At 47.0% G+C, this 19,658-nt stretch overlaps 1 protein-coding gene across 1 annotated transcript in view; it reads right to left on the bottom strand.

Annotated features, from left to right (window-relative positions):
* The window catches only part of LOC133346506 (mucin-19-like), a 37,892-nt gene extending 18,566 nt beyond the window's left edge, over positions 1-19,326 (bottom strand). Inside the window, exons 1-2 of the mRNA XM_061558130.1 lie at positions 18,599-19,326; positions 8,177-8,280 (exon numbers count right to left, since the gene is read on the bottom strand). The gene's annotated coding sequence lies outside the window, so the exon portion shown is untranslated. The remainder of the gene's footprint in view (positions 1-8,176; positions 8,281-18,598) is intronic.
* Between the last annotated feature and the right edge of the window lie 332 nt (positions 19,327-19,658).

Below are 19,658 nucleotides of genomic sequence, written 5' to 3'. Positions count from 1 at the left end.
TGGTCAAGGCCTATGATACCATCAGTAGGTCTGGGCTCTGGGTTGTTCTTCGTGCTTTCGGAGTCCCTGACCCTCTGCTCACGATCATTAAGGACCTTCATGATGGTGAGCGGGCCCGGGTAAAACTACGTGGCCGGGAGTCGGAGCCATTCCCTATTCACCTTGGGGTGCGACAGGGATATCCTCTGGCTCCCACATTATTTAACATCGATTTCAACCACATACTGTAGTTCGTGAAGCCTTTAATAGCTGTACCAGAGGAATTTCCATTTGGTACAGATACAATGGGAGGCTGATCGATGCCCGGGTGTGGTCTCAACCATGTTATGTATGCCCATGATCTGGTAATTGCTGCTCACTCAGAGGAGGAGTTGGAGGCGCTGCTGCTGAACCTGGAGCTTGCCACTAAGAGGTGGGGCCTTATCATCAGCCCCACCAAAACTAAGCACCTGCCTGGGTATTTTTTACCATCGGACACTCCACCCCCACAACTCCCAATTGGTGATAGGGCAGTTGTGGAGAGAGTGGAGAGTTTCCCATACCTGGGCAGTGTGCTCATGACCGGCTCCGGTTTGACAGCAGAGGTCTCACTCCGAATCAGTCGAGCGGCATTATCTTTTCATCGGTTGCGTAACGTTGTGTGGAAGCTACCTGGTCTGTCACTCTGTACGAAGCTTCAGGTCGGTCTTCTTGGCCACAGTCATTCCCTCCCTTCTCTACGCTTGCGAAACGTGGACCCCCCTAATGGAACTTCTTCGCCGGTTAGAAACATTTAGGCTGGCCTGCCTACGATCCATCCTGGGTTTAACCAGGCTGGATTGTGTGAGGAGCTCACAAATCCTTGAAAGATCTGGACAAAGTCTAATCGGTGAGCTCCTCCGGCAGGCAAGGCTGCGTTGGCTGGGTCATGTAGCCCCCATGCCCAGCCGCCGCATGCCTAAACAGCTTTTGTTCAGCCGGATCGAGGGGGCTAAACAGGCGCGGCACCGGCTAGAGAAGAGATGGAGTCATGTAGTACAGGAGGATGTGGAGCTGAGTGGACTTGCCGATGACTGGTACCAGCGGTGTCAAGATCGGCCTCTGTGGAGGAGGCTCGTGAAGGACGCTACTGGGCGTAGGAGTGATGTTCACAACGAGCGGAGCGCCGGGTGGCTAAAGCACAGCAAGTTGGCACAGTAGGGGGCACAGGTGGTTCATCAGCCAGTCATCTCAGTCAGTCGACCCGTGGCACCTGGGTCTGCCCCGTGACCTCCTGCCAGCGGGCGTTCGACACTTCACGTGGCCTCAACGTGCACATAGCCTGGCACAAGCGTCGTGGTGACGTCACCGCCACTTAGTGGCGAATGGCGGTTATTGTTGTTGGAGTGTGTGATGGGAGTGTCGGGGAGCGGTAGTGCAGGCGGTCAGGGCGCTGCGCTACGAACCTGGCGACCCAGGTTCGATTCCTGTTCACGGCCGGCGCCGGTGACAAACCGGTCCTGGACCTCCCCTAGGTAGACTCAGCCTCAAATTAGTACCTGGTGCGGTGTGTAATAAACATCGCCACAGGGGGAGACAAAGGCGGCCGGGCGTGGTGCTGGCCACCCACTCCCTCGCGTGCCGTGCCAGCCTTCAGAGGTGCTTGCTAACAGCACTTACCCCAAGTCTGTTAAGGCTACACGGGGGAGCTTTGTCTTTGGAGGTTATAGTGTGTGTCTGATGTGTGGTGGAGTGTCTGTGTGTGGAGGCTAAAGGGTATGTCTGAGTGTGTGGTGGGGGTGTAGTGTGTGTCTGGTGGAGTGTCTGTGTGTGTGTTGAGGTTATTGTAGTGTGTGTCTGATGTGTGGTGGAGTGTCTGTGTGTGGAGGCTAAAGGGTATGTCTGAGTGTGTGGTGGGGGTATAGTGTGTCTGGTGGAGTTTCTGTGTGTGTGTTGAGGTTATTATAGTGTGTCTGTGTGTGGGGGGGGGTGTTTCTTTGGTGGAGTGTCTGTGTGTGAGGAGGTTATTATAGTGTGTGTCTGACTGTGTGGTGGTGTGTCTGTCTGTGTGGAGGTTTTAGTGTGTGTCTGATTGTGTGGTGGAGTGTCTGTGTGTGTGTGGAGGGGGTTATAGCGTGTGTCTAAGTGTGTGGTTGAGTGTGGGGAGCGGTAGTGCAGTGGTTCGGGCGCTGCACTACGAGCCCGGCGACCGAGTTCAATTCCCGCTTACGACCGACACCAGTGACGATTATCTGAACCGGTCCTGGGCCTCCCCGAGATCGACTCAGCCTCAAATGAGTAACTGGTGCGGTGTGTTATAAACATCGACACTGGGGGGACAAAGGCGGCCAGGCGTGGTGTTGGCCACCCAACCTATCAAGTCGTTTCCGCCTTGACAGGTGCTCGCTAACAGCACTGGCCCCAACAGTCTGTTAAGGCTATCTTTGTTTTTGTGGGGTGATAGGATGTGAGGTGGAGTGTCTGTGTTACAGTGAGTGATGTAGTCCATGTGTCGTGTTTGTATGCGAGTAATGCATCTGTTAGTGTCTGTGATTGTAGTGTTTGACTGTTATCGCGTTTTTGATTTATTATCAAGTGCAGTGTGTTATAGTGTGTGATGTAATATTTGGCTCTTAAAGAGTTTGTGTGTGATGTATTGTCTATGAAGCACAGAGGGTTATAGTGTATGTGACTGCCTGTTACAGTTTTAGTTTGTGTGCTGAACTTCTTTCGTACCGTATGTGTGATAGTGTGTCAGTGTATCACGTAGTCTGACTGATCACCCATCTAACCGGGCTTAAACCTGCTTCGCTTCCAACAACCGACCAATGTGATTTGGTCGTAAACCTAAAGACTTGGCTGAGTTTAGCCACCGAGACACAGGGGACAGACATAATTATTTAATCGACTTGGAAAGGTTTTAGGAGTCTCAAAACTCGATTTGATTTGGGTCCTGCACAAAGTTGGGTTTGGCCAATTTTAGCTTCCAACAACCGGCCAATGTGATTTGGTCGTAAAACTAAAGACTTGGCCGAGTTTAGCCACTGAAACGCAGGGGACAGATATTATGATTTACTCGCCTAGGAAAGGTTTTAGGAGTTTAAAAACTCGATTTTATGAGAGTCCTGCACTTCGTGGGGTTTGGCCAATTCTTTAGCGAGTGTTTCTTTGTTGTTGCTGCTTTGCAGGAAGAAACTGGAGTGGTTGTGGAGAATTCGTACAAAACCGAGGGAACAACTTGTGAATATATTTGGATATTGTGCACCGAATGGGTACCCTTTGCATCTTTGTGCATGTTAATTCTCATTACCTGTCAAAATCTTGAGGATTTTTATATTTTGATCATGTAATAAAAAACACAAACATGCAGCCATTTTTTACTAATCTACATAAATTTGAGGGTAATCTTCACGTTTGCCTGCAAGTTTGTCCTGAGAAGTGCTCCCTCGAAACCACTCCAGCAAATTTCAAGAATGAGTCATGTGAAAGCATACCATGTGTTGTTTAGGTGAACCAAGTTTAATATTAATTTAAAACAAACTATTAGCTTTGACCCAATAATTATATACTCTTTGGTTATTTCGGTAAATTCACGTAGGTATAAAATAACATAATTATGTTTATTGGCTAGAAAACTGCTTATCCAATCTTCATTTACAATATCCCAGGCACGTGATGTATGCCTCTTTTCAAAATCATACTAGTACCCATATGCGATGCTGTGAGTAGTGGTGGCTCACTGATAAGCACGACGGTCAATGAAACCCGTCCAGCATTGAGATATCGCACAATTACTGTGGTGTAATGTTGATGTTGTATTACAGTAGTTATTCCCGATTCCATTTTTTGACAGTTAATAGTGTAGTTATGCGAGTAGTGCGGTGATGCGAGTGAATAGTAATGTAATATTTATATTACCGTGATTATACAGTAGCTTGTATATTTTAATAGAGTACTATAGTTTAGTAAGTCATGTTAATATTGTAATAAAGGTGAGAGTGTAAAGATATAATTTGTGCAGTTAGAGCTAAACATTTGTAGTATAACTAGTATATATTATCGTGGTAGTGCAGTAATAACATTAATCATGTTAATTGCTACTGTGGTAGTAAGTCTAGTGACACTGTGATGATAAAACTTATTTATTTTTGATGTAATTCTGTCAGTAAATGTAGTGATGCTAATTGTATTGTTAATAAGGGTAGTGCTGTAATATTACCAGTGTAGCCAAGCTATTGGTACTGATCATTGATTGCAAGACGGTGCACTGATGTCCCTGCCGTTACTGGCGGTTGTTAATGGCGGAGTTAACAGTGCGCTGTGTCGTCACTCATACAGTGGTGATGTCACTTGGAGCGAATCACTGTAATCGCAAAATCTTTTTGTTCCTTCTCAATCACGCACCCTTACAAAGCACGACTGTACATTAAACACTCTCATAGAGGGATCGAACAAACGCAGTGTCTTGTGGAGACGGTGGCTTCTGTGGGCGTGGGATTCAGGCAAACAAACGTGCATGGGAGTCGCCATTTTGTTGAGGCCCAACATTTCTGTGTTGTGTCTCTCTCACCTTGTCCCCGTCTCACTGGGGTCTCTCTACAGTCATTAGAAGGGGATTTAGAAAATGACACTACTTTTAAATTAATCCCGTCGTATACATTTTGCGAGTTTTTTTATATATAGTCATGATATTGTAAGGTGAATGTGAGTGGTGAATGATATCCGAATCAGCCCTGTGCTCTTCACACACCAACGCACACTAACCACAGCAGTGAAGTTTGGCCAAACCCCGACAGCGAGAAGAACTTAATCCATCATTGGATTGGCAGAGGACTGGAAATGTTATTGTAAACGAATGCATTAATACCCTTTATTTTAAAAGGGAAAGCCTTACCAAGTCTCAAGTTTCTGGAGTGAAAACTTCCATTTTATTCGACTAGAGGAGAGTCCTACATTATAATGTTTTTTTTTTATAAATTCTACAAACGAGTATATTGTGCCTGGGACAAAACTGGGGAACCTGGAGAAGAACTCGTACACAACAGGAGATGATAACCAGCAGAGGTGTGGACTCGAGTCATGTGACTTGGACTCGAATCAGACTCGAGTCATGAATTTGATGACTTCAGACTCGACTTGGACTTGCATAACAATGACTTTGTCCCACCTCTGAGGTGTGGACTCGAGTCATGTGACTTGGACTCGAGTCAGACTCGAGTCATGAATTTGATGACTTCAGACTCGACTTGGACTTGCATAACAATGACTTTGTCCCACCTCTGATGATAACGCCAAAAGCTCAACACACATGCATTCAAGAGTCTGCTTGCATTGCCATATCTTGGCCACCTTGCAACCATGTGCATTTGGAAGTTTCACACATCTCTGCGTGGTCCACCAACCCTTACCTCCAGGGCTTCATTTCTTATTTACCATTTTTCTGAACGATGCGAGGTTGACTCGAAGTATGGGTGTAAGGCACCAGCACCAGAGCACTAGGTATGCCGATCTATAATCATGTTTTATTGTACCCCTATATTGCGATGATTTGATGAACAGGTTGAAATTTAATTACATACAAAACAAGGCGAGATGATGTGGTGTGTGCCAAACAAATCCTAAAACAGCATTCCAAACTGTTGCGGCTGAAGTTGAAGAACTGCTCACCTCCAATACACTGAATCACAGCATTGCACAAGTTTGCACCACCGCTTACTAGTCTTGCGCAAGGTATCTTGTTTTTATTAAAATAGGTGTAAAGATCGTGTTTATATTACGACTATCGAATTTCCAAATGAGATACATATTTGAGGTGGGTGTGAGTTAAGACTTGATTTCCCAACACGTTTTGCTTGAACAGTCAGTTTCTTCGATATAAAACGTTCAAGTTGAACGTGTTTTTTTGTCTCCGTGCCTGTCTCTGTGGCTCCCTGTCTCTCTCTATCACGATCTCTTCATGTCCTTCTGTTAGTCTTCATGTCTGTTTGCCCAACTCTCTCTGTATCTGAGCCTGCCAACTTGTCTCTATTTCACACCGTTTATCTGTTTTTGACTTTCTCCCTATTTGAATGTTACAAGAACTATTACACTACTAATAATATAGTAATAGCAACTATAATAACATAATTCAGAGGTTGTTTACTTCATATGTTTGGCCAGTTATTAAGTATGGCAGGAACCCCATGAACTCACAAATACATAACACATTGCTGCGGAGGGAGCTGGTAGGAACGTTGGGTTGCTCGGTCAATGGCCAGGGTCAACGGCGGCGTGGTGTATTCCGCAAATAGGGCACCACGGGGTGACCAGCCCCTCCCCACCCAGCCCCACCCCTCCCACCCTCCCCACCCAGCCCCTCCCCACCCTCCCTACCCAGCCCCTCCCCACCCTCCCCACCCAGCCCCTCCCCACCCAGCCCCTCCCTCCCCACCCAGCCCCTCTCTGCACGACGGACGGACACAATAATCCCCTGTGGGCTGGTGTAACCAGGAGGTTCCTACCAGTATAATGTACATATAGTCTGAAATCTGGAACATTCTTAACTGAAAAGTAATGTTTCCTGAGATATGTGCTTGCGATAGATATCCGTATATAGATCCTCCACTATTTTCATGGTACTGTCTTTACCATTGGTTATGGTTCCATCTTTCTTTTTCAGGGCTAGTCTTTGCGATTTGCCAATCATCAACTTCCCTTTCTCTGTTTTTATGCTCATTTCTTTTTTTGGCATGACAAAAAAAACAGAGTTCCCCCCAAAAACGAAATTACCGGACATCATTATTGAAGCACAGAACAGCTGTTGGATACAAACAAGCGGCACTATTTACTAAAGCTTGCACATAAATGAGACATTTTATTGTCTCAATCGTTCCATTAAAAAAACTGAGACAAAACTTACTTGCAAAAATGTATAGATCCATGAGCCTTCTGTTATACGTATATATAATGTTCATATAGAGCATAGAGAGCCAAATAACACGAATTAGAGGAAAATCAAGCACTTGAGCAAGCTGGATTTAGAACAAAAATGTAGTTTTTTTACCACCATTCACCACATACATTCCATCATATGAAAGAAAATATATAAAATACCATAATGCCTGCATTTCACAAACTATGAAAACGCATATGATTCATGGAAACTGATGTAGTCATACTCTTTGGTTCTTTCGGTAAAGTCACGGATGTAGAAAAAGAAAATAAATCATATCTCTCGCTGGTTCAGCAGTTCCACGGCTGGATTCTTTTCTCTGCCTGAGGACGACTGCCTGTGTTGCGATCGAAACGTCGTGATAGATTATTTTTGTTTTATTTCCTTTTTCTACCTACGTGACTTTAGCGAAAGAACCAAAGAGGATGGATTGCTGCAGTCACGAAAGCTTCAAATCAAGATTGATACAGTAATCCAGGCTCTCATAAGAGGCTTTTAAGTTACCAATATGAACAATGATAACTATTTACAAAAATGGAAGAGTTATACTACTTCTGCATGTAGAAAATGTAATATAACACAGAGGAGTCAAGCAAGGAGATATGCTCCCAACAAGGTTATTGACAGTGACACTTATAATATAAATTCTGAAGTTGGTAGATGAGAAATGAAGGCGTATATATACACATTGAGAAATTATAAACAATCTTAGATGTTGCGTCTGATAGTCATTACCATGTCCAATGGAAATGAATTATAAGAAATAAGTGAAAACTAAGCAAAGAAGGTTGCAACATTGGGCCAAAGATAAATATATTTTTTTAAAGTAATGTATAACAATTTTGTTGAACAAACCAAAATGTATTGTAGGGACATAATTGTAAGACACAACTGAGTATGTATATCTAAGAAAAATATTAAAGGTGGACCATGATCACAATTATGTAACACAGATGTGAACAAGACAAGGTCAGGGTAATTTTGTAAAATGTTACTTGATATTAAATAAAAAAACATACTAATGTGCCCAACGATGACAGTTTTCAATGGGCGCACATTACACGTGCTATGACAATTTTCTGAAACATGGGCACTGACAAAATGGAAAAACTGAAAAGTACACGCAGAAGAATGGAGGAATGCTTATTGGCAATGACACCAAAAGAGGGATGCCATATTGGCTGCAGATAAAAGCGAACTTGGGCAGGACACAACAACACGTCACCAGATGGGACAATGGCTGGTGGTCGACTCATGGTGGAGTGGCAACAAAACGAGGGAACACACCTGAAGGGATGTCCACTGCGGAGACGGAGTGAGGGGATCAGCTCGTCAGCATGGTGGCTTATGGCATCCCAAGACCATGTGGGGCGGCATCGACTTGTAGAGGCCTACATACAACAACAGTGGATTGAACATGGCTATTGGTGTACGTATGTTGGACTTGTTTCGCACCGTACGAAGCCAACCACGCTAATTGGCGGTGCGGGGGAAGGACAACAAACTAAACACAAAAAGCAGTTCTAAAGAAATTCGTTTTCAATCGAGATCATTTAAAAGTGCACAGCTCCAGTGGCGATTTTGATAGTGCAACAGATTAACTCGGCACAATCCACCAATCGCATGACCTTAAAAAGACACTGGTGTGTGAATGTGTACCACCGCCACCGCCACGTCGAGAAAGATTATTGTTGGTACTGGTGGGTGCTTCTGGTGTTTCACGAGCGTGCCATCACAGAAGCCGCTTGGGAGGATGCCACTGCGCGTCATTCGCCTGCCCTAAATATTCACCTCCTGTCCCAGGCCACCGTGACACTCTGGCAGTGCTCAGCATTTCATTGCCACACCTCTCACCTGGGCGATGTTATCGCCTGTGGGCGGGTCTACCTAACTGCCCTGCTGAAATGCCAGCAAACTTCTGGGAGGCTCAACAGGCAAATTATATGGTGAGCTTGGTAGTCCCATCCCACAAGCATCCCACCTCCCCCACCACACCTAACGACAACAACAACAGCAGCCGCCGTTTGCCACGAAGGACGGCGACTACACCGCAGCGCTGATGCCAGGATAGGTGCACTTTGAGGTCACGTGAAGTGGGGAAGGCTCGCTGGCAGGTCACGGGACAGACCCAGGATCCATGGTTTGACTGACGGAGTTGACTGGCAGATGCACCACCTGTGCCCCACCACGACAGTAACGAGGCTCATTGTGACGTTAGCACCGCCGAATGCTCATAGGGGTCCACCCACTCCTTTATCAATCCCGCCCACGAAGTAAGTCGGCAGGAGTCGAACATGAGGCCCAAAGCAGATGTAATCCAGGACAAAATCACAAATTTCACCAAAGCTTCGAGATACCACGGTGACAGCCTCTGTGAAAACCGGGACGGCTGTGGTAGCTTCTTCGTGTGAGTGAGCACGGCAATGATCAATCCGCCGGTAGCCAAACCCCAGAGGTCGCAATCGGGTACCCGATACCCGTACCCTACCCGATACCCGGCTACCCGTACACGGCTGGGTACGGGTAGCCGTTTGCGACCCTGGTGCGGCCGGGTACGGGTAGACCGTGAGTCAATGGTGAGTAACTGTCACTCATTTCCCAACGTCTTGTCTCTTCTCACAATTCAAGTTCCTAGAATCAACCCACCCGCGCCTGCAACAAGGCTTCATCCCAGAGGTCGCAATCGGGTACCCGATACCCGTACCCTACCCGATACCCGGCTACCCGTACCCGGCCAGGTGTCGGGTACTGGTACCCGTACCCTACCCGGCCGGGTACGGGTACCCGTTTGCGACCCTGGTGCGGCTGGGTACAGGTACGACAGACCTGGTTTTCACCTAAGGACGGCTGCTTGCGTTGTGGCCGAAACGTCGTGAGAATTATTTTATTATGTTTTATTTTTATTATTTTATTACTTCCCTTCTACGTGACTTGACCGAAAGAACCAAGAAGATGAATCAAAACCCGTTTGCGACCTCTGCCAAACCCGCCTCCTGGAAGAGGAGGCGCTGGTTCGGGAACGATGCCGGTCCGGCCGCGACTGTTCGCCAACGCGGACGTTAGGTGGCGGTGTTCAGCCGACTCAGCGCCGAGATGACAATCGTCGAGAGCAGTCGGTAGGGGGCACAGTTTGAGAATTGTCTCTGCCAACTTTTTTTTGTCTGCACATCGCGCGCCAAGATGAAAATCGGAACCATATAGCGCAGGGTAAAAATTCGTATACAAATACAACAAAATACAACGCAGCCATTCGTATACATAGTCTAACACGTAGGCTTTCGCGACCAATATTATTCATAATCAAGCAGTGAACTATTTGTCTTATGTCAACGTGACACTTTTTTGCTGATTGGCCGTGTCGGGTGGTGGAGGGTTACGACACAATTATAAATAAGGCGATCTAAACCCAAAAACGTTGATTATGAATACATATGCATGCATACACATACCAGCAATGCGCACACCACACACACACAAAGATCCCCCGTATAGCCTACGCATGCTGTTGGGACAAGTGTTGTTAGCGAGCAAATATACAATATTAGCGTGGGATAGGTAAAGTCGTAGTGTGGCCAGCACCACGCCAGGCCCCAGAGCTGTTGTTTGAATCACTCGCCACTGATGTTATCAGAATCAAAATGTTGAATGCTGGAGGAATCCGATGAGCTATAACGCTCTTGCTCACAGATGTCCAGTAGGGGCAGCATTAAATTGGAGCGGTCAACTGCTAACGCACAGATAGACATGCACATCTAAATTTTTTTGCAATTCTAATTCATCACGAATAAATATAGTCAAGAGAGTCAACGCTAACCAGTGCGCCACCGCTCCCACAATGTACACAAAAACTATACCCCACTACCAGACCAATGTGTACACACCACATATACACACACGCCACTAAATAGACAGACATACTGTGTACAACCACACCAATTCACAGTCACACAAGAGTCGCGTTTAAAAACAATGGAGCTCAGCAGCTGATTTCATTCACAGCGCTTCCTTGTCTGATGAGCGTGTTGCCAGCTAACCATTGGCCACATAACCATGTATACTATAATCATAGTGACTATTCAATGTATTTATGTTGAAAAGCCTCATTCTCACGACTCGTCTTCGGGAGGGCCCTACAATTGTCAAACGTTGGCCAATTATTTTCCCAATCGTGGTTTGCGCGTGGAAGGACATTTGACTAACCAGAGAAATGCTGTTCGAACGAGGAGATAACGCCACACAGATGGGTTCACGAACGCCCATTGTTGTGCTGCCGGCTGCTCTCCACCTCATAGCCCAGCGAACCTTCAAGAGTCACATTACTCGATTACAGTCATCCATTCGACTGCTTGATGGCTGATCTGCCGTCCGCCATGGTAACGTTGGATTCCCAAAGTTGGCTCGGGGCCGATGAGCGAGGGGACAATGTTAGCGCCGTCTTTGTGCTGACCGTCTTGCAAGTCCCTTGCTGGTGTCAGCCGAGACCCGGGAGACACGTGTGGGCCACGTCTCCATACAGGCGATCAAATCGCCCGCCAGATTTCGTCAAGATCTCAAAAGCTAAGCAGGCTTTTTGAGCCTGGAGAATGTTTGGATGTGCGGCCTCGCCGTGCATTAAACCTCAGGTGCTGTGGGCTGTTGTGGAGCTACATGGTCAACAGCAGAGTGCAGTGTAGCAATATCTATTGTACGCTGATCCGTCTATACTCTCTTCTCCATAATAGAGGTTTTGGGGGTAAATCGCGTCAATGTGTGTCGTTAGACCCGCCACCACCCGACACAGGCAATTGGTAAGGTTTGCCACGTCAAAACATGCCCAATGAGTAACTCGTCCAGCACACCGGTGTGTTGGAGAGTAAACCCACATTGATAGTTCGGCGTGTCGCCGGTAATTCCAACCAGCCTCATCACTGAACCTCCGCTGTGCAGTATGGTCAAATAGCCTACACGACCTGTACGCCGAGAGAAGGCCCTCCTCATCCAGCAGTGGAGTGATGCTGGCATGGGGCACGTGGGGAATGTCAAAAAAACATTGCGAACAATGTAACGTATGCCAGGGCATGAGCGTCTCCATTAACTTTCGCGAAAGTCACTCCCTGTCCTTTATTTAACCACGTAGGCACCCACCAGTGCGTTTGGACCATCGCATGTTGTTGGCTTTGTGGCTGATTGGACCTAAATGTGGGGATGTTGTTCGCACCGCTAGTGGCTTGGGACCCAGGCTGGCCTCCCTATGGAGAGGGATTACCACGTGGCCAGATTATAATATTGCGAATGCTGTAATGTCATAATGCGCGAGCCATTAGTATTGTTACACAGCAAAAACTACCATCAAAGCGCCCGACCTCCTGGGATTTCCCAAGATAACCAGTTTTGAGCCTGGTTAATGTCTACGAAGGACCGACTTGCCTGCGGATGCCACGTGCTCTATAGAGGTGGGGGCAGCGAGGTGTGGCCAGTAGATGGCAGCTAATTGCGAGCATTGTGAAACCCTATGGCATGGAAATCCCATGTTCCCGTGGAGGTGACCAGTCCACGTGACACATCCAGTACTCGTGGCCTGTGTTCATCCAAGTAAACATCACCGAGTTTGAAGACTCTCTTATTCAAGAGGGTCCTGCATTGGGATGTCTGGCCAATTCCATACAGCAATCTATTCAAAGGGCCACCACTGTACATTGTGTTTACAGACGACTGTGCTGTAATGATGATAATTCCACAGTCCTTTATCAATCCCTCCTCTACGCCGTGTGAAGTTACGTGGCTTTTATATTTTTAAAGTAAAAAAAACAAAGTGTCTGCTTCATTTTTGAGGTCGGCTCTGCCCCAGTAGCCGAAATTCCACATTCCTGCGACGGGAGACAGTACTAACATTATTATTGCAGATGTAATTTATGTATTATTGAAATGACTCTACAGATTATTATAGTTATATTGGTGGTAGCATAGTTGGCATGGGCCCCAGTGCAAGGAACGAAATGTGACCCTTCATGTCCAATGCTCCCTACAGTGTACTGTTTCTGTGAGAGTATGCATATGAATTCATAGATGTGTACGCAGGTGTAATACGCTCTTCGTGTAATGTACGCGCACATTGATACAAATACGCATAAATACACCAAAGTCCACAGAAAGCACGTGTTTGTGCAATTGTGTATATGTATCCGGGTGTGTCCGAGTGGATACAGTAAATATGCAGCTATGTAAATGTGAGTGTATCGTGTATGTGTTGGTGCATGTATCAATGTTAACCTGTGTGATTGCGTATCTGTGTCTACGTTTGTGAGTGTACTGTATCAACGTGCATCAAGGTGCTCGCTAACAGAACTTGCCCAAACATTCTACTTGGCTATGCGTGGGATCTTTGACTTGCCATGTAATATATCAAAGTGATTGTACATACAGTATATACTGGCAATGATATGGCGAAATGCGCTCACACTTGCATGAAACCGACCAGCTGAGCTCCGTTTGTGCCCACGGCCAATACCAGTGGCCAGCGCTGCAGTTTGCATCGTTTCTGGGTTCCCCTCCTTCCCTCAACCCGCACTAAAGCAGAGTGGTGGCAGAGGATTGACAAAGGGCTGTGGATGAAATAGGCTCGTTATAGTTCATCATGCAGAGGAGCGAGACGAACAACACACGAACATTATCGACGGCACGGGATAAGACTCGAGTTGAAAATCGACGAATCGCGGGTAGCCAGTAGGTATTGTTTTTTTAAAGTTGACATCCCTTTATCAATCCCGTGCAAGATGAAGGCCTCTCTATCTCTTGCTCTCTCTCTCTCTCCACGCTGTGTCGGTGATCGGGGAGCTGCTATTTGACCATCCTTCAACCTCCGATGGTCAGTGCGGGATCGACTCCGAAATTCAGCGCCACTGATGTCAGCCGTGGTCCTGGGAATCGGGGGGGGGGGGCACTCGGGTTCGTCGCACAGCTGCGCTCACCGCTGCGCCACCGCTCGCTCCATCCTCGTACGTATCGATGATGTTCGTGCACAGTGACCATTACTTGTGCGCGGGTCATCTTCATCATCAGAGGTGCTCGCCAACACTCTGCTAAGAGGCTATACGGGGGTTGTTGGGGGGGGGGACGATCTTTGTCCGTCCGTGCTGTGTCCAGCTGTGTGTGTGTGTATCGTGTGTGTGTGTATCGTGTGTGTGTGTATCGTATGTGAGTGTATCGTGTGTGTATCGTGTGTGTGTGTGTCGTGTGTGAGTGTATCGTGTGTGTGTGTATCGTGTGTGTGTATCGTGTGTGAGTGTATCGTGTGTGAGTGTATCGTGTGTGAGTGTATCATGTGAGTGTATCGTGTGTGTGTGTATCGTGTGTGTGTATCGTGTGTGAGTGTATCGTGTGTGAGTGTATTCGTGTGTGAGTGTATCATGTGAGTGTATCGTGTGTGTGTGTGTATCGTGTGTGTGTATCGTGTGTGAGTGTATCGTGTGTGAGTGTATCGTGTGTGTGTGTGTCGTGTGTGTATCGTGTGTGTGTGTGTGTGAGTGTATCGTGTGTGTGTATCGTGTGTGTGTATCGTGTGTGAGTGTATCGTGTGTGTGTGTGTCGTGTGTGAGTGTATCGTGTGTGTGTGTATCGTGTGTGAGTGTATCGTGTGTGTGTATCGTGTGTGTGAGTGTATCGTGCGTGTGTGTATCGTGTGAGTGTATCGTGTGTGAGTGTATCGTGTGTGTGTATCGTGTGTGTGAGTGTATCGTGTGTGTGTGTATCGTGTGAGTGTATCGTGTGTGAGTGTATCGTGTGTGTGTATCGTGTGTGTGAGTGTATCGTGTGTGTGTGTATCGTGTGTGTGTGTATCGTGTGTGAGTGTATCGTGTGTGAGTGTATCGTGTGTGAGTGTATCGTGTGTGAGTGTATCGTGTGTATCGTGTGTGAGTGTATCGTGTGTGAGTGTATCGTGTGTGAGTGTATCGTGTATCGTGTGTGTGTGTATCGTGTGTGTGTGTATCGTGTGTGAGTGTATCGTGTGTGAGTGTATCGTGTGTATCGTGTGTGAGTGTATCGTGTGTGAGTGTATCGTGTGTGTGTATATCGTGTGTGTGTATCGTGTGTGTGTATCGTGTGTGTGTGTATCGTGTGTGTATCGTGTGTGTGTATCGTGTGTGTGTATCGTGTGTGTGTATCGTGTGTGTGTATCGTGTGTGTGTGTGTATCGTGTGTGTGTGTATCGTGTGTGAGTGTATCGTGTGTGAGTGTATCGTGTGTGAGTGTATCATGTGAGTGTATCGTGTGTGTGTGTGTATCGTGTGTGTGTATCGTGTGTGAGTGTATCGTGTGTGAGTGTATCGTGTATGTATCGTGTGTGTGTGTGTGAGTGTATCGTGTGTGTGTGTATCGTGTGTGTGTATCGTGTGTGAGTGTATCGTGTGTGTGTGTGTCGTGTGTGAGTGTATCGTGTGTGTATCGTGTGTGTGTATCGTGTGTGTGAGTGTATCGTGCGTGTGTGTATCGTGTGAGTGTATCGTGTGTGAGTGTATCGTGTGTGTGTATCGTGTGTGTGAGTGTATCGTGTGTGTGTGTATCGTGTGAGTGTATCGTGTGTGAGTGTATCGTGTGTGTGTATCGTGTGTGTGAGTGTATCGTGTGTGTGTGTGTATCGTGTGTGAGTGTATCGTGTGTGAGTGTATCGTGTGTGTGTGTGTATCGTGTGTGAGTGTATCGTGTGTGAGTGTATCGTGTGTGAGTGTATCGTGTGTGAGTGTATCGTGTGTATCGTGTGTGAGTGTATCGTGTGTGAGTGTATCGTGTGTGAGTGTATCGTGTATCGTGTGTGTGTGTATCGTGTGTGTGTGTATCGTGTGTGAGTGTATCGTGTGTGTGTATATCGTGTGTGTGTATCGTGTGTGTGTGTATCGTGTGTGTGTATCGTGTGTGTGTATCGTGTGTGTGTGTGTATCGTGTGTGTGTGTATCGTGTGTGAGTGTATCGTGTGTGTGTGTGTGTGTATCGTGTGTGTGTGTATCGTGTGTGTGTGTATCGTGTGTGTGTGTATCGTGTGTGTGTGTATCGTGTGTGTATCCTGTGTGTGTGTGTATCGTGTGTGTGTGTATCGTGTGTGTGTGTGTATCGTGTGTGTGTATCGTGTGTGTGTGTATCGTGTGTGTGTGTATCGTGTGTGTGTATCGTGTGTGTGTGTATCGTGTGTGTGTATCGTGTGTGTGTGTATCGTGTGTGAGTATCGTGTGTGTGTGTATCGTGTGTGAGTGTGTATCGTGTGTGTATCGTGTGTGTGAGTATCGTGTGTATCGTGTGTGTGAGTATCGTCTGTGTGTATCGTGTGTATGTGTATCGTGTGTATGTGTATCGTGTGTGAGAGTATCTGTAATCATGGAGACAAAGAACCCCCATATAGCCTGCAACAGACTATTGGGGCAAGTGCTGTTTACGAGCACCTATCAAAGCCCTGCACGGCACACGAGGGGGTGGGTGGCCAATACCACGCCCGGCCGCCTTTGTCTTCCCAGTTGTTCTACACACCGCACCAGGTACTCATTTGAGGCCGAGTGCACCTAGGAGAGAGATGGGAGCGGTGGCGCAGTGGTTAACGCACGAACGCCGCTGCCCAAGTTCGCTTGGCGAGTGACATTAGAACCGGTGCGGTGTGTACGTCATCGTCGTCAACCTGGAACCATTGAAGACAAAGACGGCCGCGCGTTGTCCTGGCCACACCAACCTCTCTCATAGGTGCTCGCTTCACAGCACTTGCCCCAAGAAGTCAGTCGAGGCTATATGGGGGGTCTTTGTCTTTGCAGAATGCCACTTACGGTCATCGCAATGGGCTCTGTTAGCGAGCGCCTGTTAACGCAAACTCGAAACACTCGGCTCGCCCCCGTGACGCGACTTCGCGTTAACACAACCTCACCGCGTTAACACAACCTCACCACCACCAACATCCTGGCCACCACCACCACCACCACCCTCGCCGAGACTCTCACGTTAACACAACCTCACCACCACCATCACCACCAACATCCTCACCGACTCTCGCGTTAGCACAACCTCGCGTTAACACAACCTCGCCACCACCACCAATATCGACAACTCGGTAACATCCTTCATTGTAACAACAAAGACAAAGGTCCCCCGTGTAGCCTTAACAGACTTTTGGGGCAAGTGCTGTTAGCGAGTAGCAGCAGCAATGGAGGTCGCTGGCACTGTGGCACACGAGGGGGTGGGTGACCAGCACCACGCCCGGCCGCTTTTGTCTCCCCCCAGTGGCGATGTTTACTACGCACCGCACCAGGTACTCATTTGAGGCTGAGTCGACCTAGGGGGGAGGCTCCGGGACCGGTTCAGACAATCGTCGCCGGTGGTGTTGGTGGCCGTGAGCGGGAATCGAACTCGGGTCACCGGGTTCGTAGCGCAGCGCGAACCGCGGTGCCCCCCACACACACACACACAGACAGCCTCGATTTAACACAATCTCGCTTTAACACAATATCACTTTAACACAACCTCGCTTTAACACAATATCGCTTTAACACAATCTCGCTTTAATACAATCTCGCTTTAACAGAATCTCGCTTTAACACAATATCACTTTAACACAATATCACTTTAACACAATATCGCTTTAACACAACCTCGCTTTAACACAACCTCGCTTTAACACAATATCACTTTAACACAATATCGCTTTAACACAACCACACTTTAACACAGCCTCGCTTTAACACAACCTCACTTTAACACAATATCACTTTAACACAATATCACTTTAACACAACCTCGCTTTAACACAACCTCGCTTTAACACAATATCACTTTAACACAATATCGCTTTAACACAACCTCGCTTTAACACAACCTCGCTTTAACACAATATCGCTTTAACACAATCTCGCTTTAACACAACCACACTTTAACACAATATCGCTTTAACACAACCTTGCTTTAACACAATCTCGCTTTAACACAATGTCACTTTAACACAACTTTGCTTTAACACAACCTCGCTTTAACACAACCTCGCTTTAACACAATGTCACTTTAACACAATCTCACTTTAACACAATTTCACTTTAACACAATATCGCTTTAACACAATCTCGCTTTAACACAATCTCGCTTTAACACAACCTCGCTTTAACACAATCTCGCTTCAACACAATCTCGCTTTAACACAATCTCGCTTTTACACAACCTCGCTTTAACACAATCACACTTTAACACAACCTCGTTTAACACAATCTCGCTTTAACACAATCTCATTTTAACACAACCTCGCTTTAACACAATCTCGCTTTAACACAATCTCACTTTAACACAATCTCGCTTTAACACAACCTCGCTTTAGCACAATCTCACTTTAACACAATATCGCTTTAACACAATCTCACTTTAACACAATCTAGCTTTAACACAACCTCGCTTTAACACAATCTCACTTTAACACAACCTCGCTTTAACACAATCTCACTTTAACACAATCTAGCTTTAACACAATCTCGCTTTAACACAATCTCGCTTTAACACAATCTCGCTTTAACAAAATCACACTTTAACACAACCTCGTTTAACACAATCACACTTTAACACAATCTCACTTTAACACAATCTCGCTTTAACACAATCTCGCTTTAACACATCACTTTAACACAACCTCGCTTTAACACACTTGTAACACACTTGTAACACACTTGTAACACACGTGTAAGTGTGTTGTTATGTTTCAGCACATTCGTTACTCACCCGGTGATATCCATTCCTTTGATGTGCATTGCGTCGCCGCTTGTTAAACAATGTGTGTCATATTTGTATTATATTAGTCCGTGTATATATTAAGTGTGTGTTGTGTGTTGAAGTACAGCTGTGTGAGGGTGTTTGTCAGTGTGTGTGTGCCCTATCTTTGTTACGTGTCCGTGTGTATGTCTCCGTATTAAGGATGTACCTACATCAGGGTGTATTAGCTTGCATGTTGAAGCGCTTTTGCCCGTGTGAGTTTGTGTCTCGATATTAATGCTGCCTATGTGTCTGTATATTAGTGTCTATGTTTTGGCGTTAGTGTATTACTCAACAGTATATCATCAGTGCGTTACACAATGTGTGTGTTTGCGATAGTGAAGCATGTGTCTCTTTGCCCAGTGTTATTTTGTGTGTGGGTCCATGCCTGAGTGTGTGTGTCACTCTAATACTGACTGTATGTGCACAACTCACTCTGGGTGTGTGTGTGTGTCACCGTGTCCCACCACGTGTGTCCATACAACTGCCCGCTCTGTGTACGTTTGAGCGTGACCCACTCCCAGTCCAGAGCCAAGACCTCTTTGACTGTGCGTGCAATATCTTCCCCGTGAGTCTGCGTGTCTGCCCTGCGATGTCCGCCTGTCTGTCAGCGTGTTTGCTGGCGTGAGTCTACAACTAACTGGGTCTGTCTGCTCTCACTGAATGCAATGCCTTAATTCTTCTTCTTCTATTACACCCCCCACCACCACCACCACTCCTCCCCTCTGCTCCCCCCACCCACCCCCCTACCCACCCCCCTATCTCTCTATTTTGTGTGTACGTTCAGTCGGCTGGCAGCAACGATCTGCGCATGCGCTACTTTATATCGAGACGAGGAAGGAGGGGGTGGTGGGTGGGTGGGGTGGGGGCCGAGAGGGTGGAGGGGGGGGTGGTGAGGGGCGGGGGTGGAGGGTTGTGAGGGGCGGGGCTTGTGAGGGGGCGGGGCTTGTGAGGGGTGGGGTGGGGGGGTCGCGGGGGGGTGTTGCTGATGTAAGAAGGGGGGAGAGCGCGGGACGCACAGAGCCACAGT

This window comes from Lethenteron reissneri, chromosome 24 (genome assembly GCF_015708825.2).
Source record: "Lethenteron reissneri isolate LAM-NWPU_2019-01 chromosome 24, ASM1570882v1, whole genome shotgun sequence".
Classification (NCBI taxonomy): domain Eukaryota; kingdom Metazoa; phylum Chordata; class Hyperoartia; order Petromyzontiformes; family Petromyzontidae; genus Lethenteron; species Lethenteron reissneri.
The sequence above is the reverse complement of the archived record's forward strand: the minus strand, read 5'-3'. Positions and strand labels throughout refer to the sequence as shown.